This window comes from Crocodylus siamensis, chromosome 1 (assembly GCF_052110815.1).
Source record: "Crocodylus siamensis isolate JL-2025a chromosome 1, ASM5211081v1, whole genome shotgun sequence".
NCBI lineage: Eukaryota > Metazoa > Chordata > Crocodylia > Crocodylidae > Crocodylus > Crocodylus siamensis.
Genome location: NC_143395.1, coordinates 381476835 through 381482834, shown reverse-complemented (window position 1 = coordinate 381482834; position 6000 = coordinate 381476835). Strand labels below are relative to the sequence as shown.

At 42.3% G+C, this 6000-nt stretch overlaps 1 protein-coding gene across 1 annotated transcript in view; it reads right to left on the bottom strand.

Moving 5' to 3' along the window:
- Positions 1–215: 215 nt before the first annotated feature.
- The window catches only part of GPR12 (G protein-coupled receptor 12), a 44606-nt gene continuing 38821 nt past the window's right edge, over positions 216–6000 (bottom strand). Inside the window, exon 2 of the transcript XR_016439267.1 lies at positions 216–465. The gene's annotated coding sequence lies outside the window, so the exon portion shown is untranslated. The remainder of the gene's footprint in view (positions 466–6000) is intronic.

The following is a 6000-nucleotide window of genomic DNA, read 5'->3' as shown; positions in this document are numbered from 1 at the left end:
CTACTGTGCTGGGCATTGTCTGAACACAGAATGCAAAGGTCAATTTTTGACCCAAAGATCTTCCAGTCTAACTTGTAATATGCTGTATTGGCAGTAATGGCAGGTAGCTGAGAGATTCCACAGAAGCCTTGGGTAAAGCCATTTATTATCCATTTCTAAATATGTATACTTCCCATAGGTCAGCTGAGCACTGGAAAGATATTGAGTATAACAGTGCCATATGGAGTTATGATTTATTTTTACAATATTTACATAGAAGCAAAAGCCCTGTTGTAGACACAGACATAAGTGTTTTTTTCCAGCATAGCTTATTGGTAGTCTAGCCTGACTGTATCATTCTGTTGTGATTGACTGATGTGCCTCCAGAGTGGTATTCTTCTCTTTGCAGTCAGAAGGAGTGATATAAAAAGTGTTTCCTTTGTTGCTGGTTTTTAGGATTCTTTTCTTCTGCAGTTCAATGTGATCCTGAGTGGAGGAAAAAGGTGCTACTGAAATAAACCATTTCCATCAAAATAGCACATTTTTACAAAAGCTTGTCTCAACATGAAATGCAATTAAAATTGAGTGAACACCCGCAGCTACAACATAACATTTGTTGCAGGGTAGTTTATTGTGTTGCATGCTAGCAGAAGAGATTGAGCATTGAATTTTCAGAATACAGAGAATCTATTGTTAAACACACTCATGTTTTGTCAGTCAAAATTTCATTACCATTTTGAGATTTCCTTTTTGCTCCTTAAATACATGCAGTGTGCCCTTGTTGCCAAGAAGGCTAATGGCATACTGGGCTGTACTGGTAGGTATGTTGCCAATAGGTCAAGGGAACTTATTAATCCCCTCTATTCAGCACTGGTGAGGCCACACCTGGAGTACAGTGTCCAGTTTTGAGTACCCTGCTACAGAAAGGATGTGGACATTGGAGAATCCAGCAGAGGGCAACAAAAATGGTGAGGGGGATGACTTAAGAGGAAAGACTGAGGAATCTAGGCTTATTTATTCTAGAGAAGAGAAGACTGAGGTGGGATTTAATAGCAGCCTTCGACTACCTGAAGCAGGGTTTGAAAGAGGATGGAGTTAGACTGTTCTCAGTGGTGGCAAATGACAACAGTTTCAAGTTGCAGCAAAGGAAGTTTAGGTTAGATATTAGGAAGAATTTTCTCACGAGGAGAGTAGTAAAACACTGGAGCAGGTTACCCAGAGAGGTGGTGGAAACTCCATCCTTGGAGATTTTCAAAGCCCACCTAGACAAAGCTTTGGCTGGGATGATCTAGTTGGGGATGGTCCTGCCTTGAGCAGGGGGTTGGACTAGATGACCTCCTGATGTCCCTTCCAACCTAAACTTTCTATGATTCTATGAATGTGCGCATACAGGCTGAATACTACTCTTAGTTCTAAACTGGATTTAGTCTGACCTGTGCAGAGGTAATCTGCCTTTCTGTCCTCTCTATCCTGAAGCTAACTGGGTCTCTGGTGTAAAGTGAAGCCATTTCTAGTTTAAGTTGCTTTCCTTTACATCAGGTGCCAGAAAGGGCCCGAAGGCTGTTGCAGGAGCTAGGGACCTGATGTGAGTGTTTCTGGGTAAATTTCTATAGCTTAGGTTCTGTAGGTGGTAAAAATAATTTATCAGAAAGGTTCCTTCTAACCTGAAATTTATAAATCTTTTAAACCAATCCTAATATATGCCCAAGTAGGTGAGAATACAATTAGGTAAAGAACTTGACAAGGAGGAAATGAATTTCTCAGTTCTGTTCATACATTGGTTAAAAGTGCAAGAGAGAGATTAGAGGGGGAAGGAAGAAGAAACAAGGTAAGTAGACGCTAGGTACCATCTGGAAGCCTACAACATTAAAAGTCTGTCCAACTCCTTTGGAAGCCACTGCCACAACTGTAAGCATCTGAAGGAGTACCATCTTGGGAAAGGCAGGATCTGCTACCAGCAACAACTACTGGCTCAAAACCCTGATACACCAGAAGGTCACCATTTTTTAAATTTCTGATTTTAAAAGTCTCATTTTAAAAAGTGTCCCCTCTGCAGCTCACCCACACCAATGCTCTGTTTTGCCATTGTCTATTTTTTTTAATGATCCACATGGGGACTTTAAAAATATTCTTTATAAGCTCATTTACTGTAAAATTGACCATTTGAAAAGGTTGAATTTGAAGCTCATCCTGTTGTCTGGTTGTGCCATAAAAAGTAGAGCCATAGCACTTGAAAAGGAGCATAATATTGTGTAGCTTATTGCATGTGTTGAGGCATGGGGGCAGATTGGTTATGGCATATCATCCTGGCTTTGGTAGCAGGGGGAGGAGTTGTTCAAGGCAGACTATCTAGACTTGCCTTGAAGGCAACTCCCATCAACCCTGATGTACACAGGCATTTGGTCATTTGGGGTGTTGAGTCAAAGGTGACAGGAAATGATGCTAGTCACATTACTCTTGCTGGTCCCAATGGACTTCTAGTTTCATGTGGATCCTTAACCATTGCTGCATTTGTCAAATTTTTTAAATTTCTGGACAAGGGTGCAGGAGAACACTGATATGTTTTCCTGGAGCTGCCAAATAACTTTAGCCAATGGCAAATATATAGTGTGCACTTTCCATTTAACTAAATTTGTAGAACAAGTTCCATCATAGTGAAGGGCAACATCCATGCCAATATTTTAACTGATTTTAAATGGGGAAGGTCCTGCTTATAACCTGTATATGGTTATGTGTGATTTAAAAACATGGTGGATTAGTTGGTTGCAATAGGTTTCAGCTATAGAATATAGTGAAGTGGCCTATGTACTACTACTACTACTACTACAATGATACTAAAGTTCAAATCAGAACTGGGGAATCAAGGTGCTGTATAAATGCAGGAAAAGATATTCCTTGCTCCAGAATTACTACAGTTTAAGTCAAGACACAGTTAAGGGTAGCAAGCAACAGAAGGGAAAGGAGGATTGTGGGCTTAACTGGGAGCGTTAGTTGGGCATGAAGCTGGCTGTGGGGTAAGACCTAGAGAGTCCTAATGAATGGATCTGTGTCATCCTGGCAAGAAGTAGGCAGCGGTTGTCCCACAGGTGTTGGTGCTGGGTCCAGTGCTTTTCAACATCTTTATCAATGACTTGGACGTGGGGGTAAGGAACTCACTGACCGAGTTCATGGACAACACCAAGTTATGGGGAAGCATGGTCACGCTTGAAGATAGGCTACAGATATCAGTGGATCTAGATGGGCTAGTGAGTCGGATGAGTTGGAACCAGATGAAGGTCAACACTGAGAAATGTTAAGTGCTCCACCTGGGGATGAACACCACCCTACACAACTACAGGCTTGGCAGCGCCAAACTGCCTGTACCATGAGCAAAAGGGAACTGGGGGTGGTAATAGACCACAGTATGAATATGAGCCAGCAGTGCAATGCTGTAGCCAGCAGGGCAAATAACACTCTAGCATGCATCGATTGATGCATTTCCAGCAAAACCAAGGAAGTGATTCTTCCACTCTACTCAGCACTGGTGAGACTCCAGCTGGAGTACTGTGTCCAGTTCTGGGCACAACACTTTAACAAGGATGTGGTAAAGCTTGAGAGAGTCCAGAGAAGGGTCACACATATGATTAGAGACTCGTATGGCAAGCTATATGAGGAAAGGCTGAGGGACCTGGGACTCCTCAGCCTGGAAAAGAGAAGACTGAGAGGGGACCTGGTAGCAGCTTACTGCTACCATCAGGGGAATACATCAAGGGCTCAGTGAACAACTATTCACTAGGGCACTCTTGGGGAAAAAACTAGGAGTAATGGCCACAAACTCCTGGAAGACCATTTTAGGCTCAACATTAGGAAAAGCTTCTGCACAGTCAGGATGTCCAGACTGGAATAAGCTCCCTCCAGAGGTGGTGCAATCACCTACCCTGGAAATCTTCAAGAGGAGACTGGATGGTCACCTTGCTGGGGTTGCCTGACTTTCCTGCCTGGTGCAGGGGGGCTGGACGTAATAATCTTTTGAGGTCTCTTTCAGCCTTACAATCCTATGAATCTATGAACATGCAGATAGCAGTGAAAAGAATGTATAGTTAAACTGTGCACAGCTGTATGTTATTTAAAGGGGGAAGGGGTTGGGGGGGTTAAAATATATTATGATGCTTACTTACCTATTCACTAACAGTTGGTGATTTCTCCTCTGGGTCAACAGGATTTAGTCCTGATGAAGGATTTGAGGAAGACAGGGTTTTACAGACTAGCTTGAAGAGTGTGTTCCATGCAAAAGGAAGACAAACTGAAAGTCATTATGCAAGAAGGGGACAGCCGATCAAGTCTGGCCCCACTGGTGGTGCGAAGAGGGCAGGAGGGGACTCAATGAGATGTGAGAACAGATGAATGGCAGAGGGGCACAGTTCTGATGCACCTAATGTTGAGGTCAAGAAGCTTGAATGTGATGTGGTCTGAGATTTTCCAAAGTGCTGAAGTGATGCAGGAGCATGACTCCCACTGCCTCTTCATGCCACACAGGCTTCCAAGTCACTTACTTTCTTTTGAAAATGCTAGGTCTAGGAGGGAAGACATTTTCAGTGTCCATGGTATGTGTGTTGAGCAGATACTTTTAAATATTCTTTGTCAGGCTGAGAGCATCTGCACGCTGCGAACACTTCCTCAGACTGGCGAAGGATATTTAAACCCGAAAGCTTGCTGAGAAGAATGTTTCCAACTGTTTGAGCAGGTTTAATAAAAGATATCAGATTTGCCCAAGGAATCTTGTCTGCCTATGCACTATCAACATCTTGATATTTCACTGAAGATAGTGGCATTTTCCATATTCTTTACAGGTAAATAACATACTGTAATTACATCAAGAAACAAGTATTTTCAAGAGAATGAATTATTTCAAAGGGTTATTAATCAAATGCATCTTAGTCACTAATAATTTCATGCCATACTCTGTCATCTAACCATTGGTCTTTTAGTTCAGCTAGGAGTTATCTTAGTAATGGACAGCTCCAGTGATATTTTAAAACTGTAGCAGGAAGCCTCATCTGGTGTGATGCAATTTAATCTTTTTATTAATGACTTGAATGCAAGAGTAGAGAGAGATTACTAACCACAGTTTGCAGATGACACAAAACTGGGAGGGGTTGCAAACATTTTGGAGGACAATTCAAATCAAAAGGATCTTAGTGTATTAGAGAATTGTGCTCTAGATAAAATAAAATTCAACATAGAAAGGGTTCTATACCCGGAAAAGCAAATGCACCAATGTAGAATGGGGGAAAATTGGCTAGGTACCAGCAGTAAAGAAGCTGCTGCTCTTGGAGCCACTTTACATTAAAGTGCCCCTCCCTCTCCCCCTCCCCCCTGAGCACATGTAAAAATGCCCCTAGGTGTTGGAATTAGAAAATAACCTGTTTGCCAGTAGCAGACAGCCACCTAAACAGGTGTTACTTAATCCAGTCCAGTTGCCCCGATTCTTTTAGGGAAATTTTTCTCTTTCATTCGGCAAAGTTACCATCATTCATGTGTTTGTGCCATCAACTCATTTTTATACTCGTATATTGCTGATTACACTGATGTAAATGTGTTGTCTGTCTAGGCCGTATTATGATTTTTTTGTTTGCACTTAGGAGCTTACAAGTAGGTTATCCATCTTCCTCCCGGTAGTTTGGGACAGTCATTTCATTTGGTAGCTAAAATCCGCCTGCCGCTGCCTCCACCCTTGTGTTACTGCATGTTAGTTTTATATCCCATGTGAGCAGCCCTATCCCAGCAAGGTGCTGATGTGCTCAGCTAAGTTGGTTTGGCTGGAGATAATTTCTTCTGCCTATCAATGAGCAAAGCTCCCTATTTAGTGTAGACACTGAATTCTTCCCCTGCTTGAGATGCATTTTCTAGGTGAGCAGTTTAAACATGCATAGGAGAGAGATTGTGGGGATAGGGACTAAGCTGTGGAAAATGCTGAAGGGGTGGTGGAGAAGGGGAGAGAAAGAGACACTGATGGTAGTGGAAGAAGGAAATGTTAAAGAG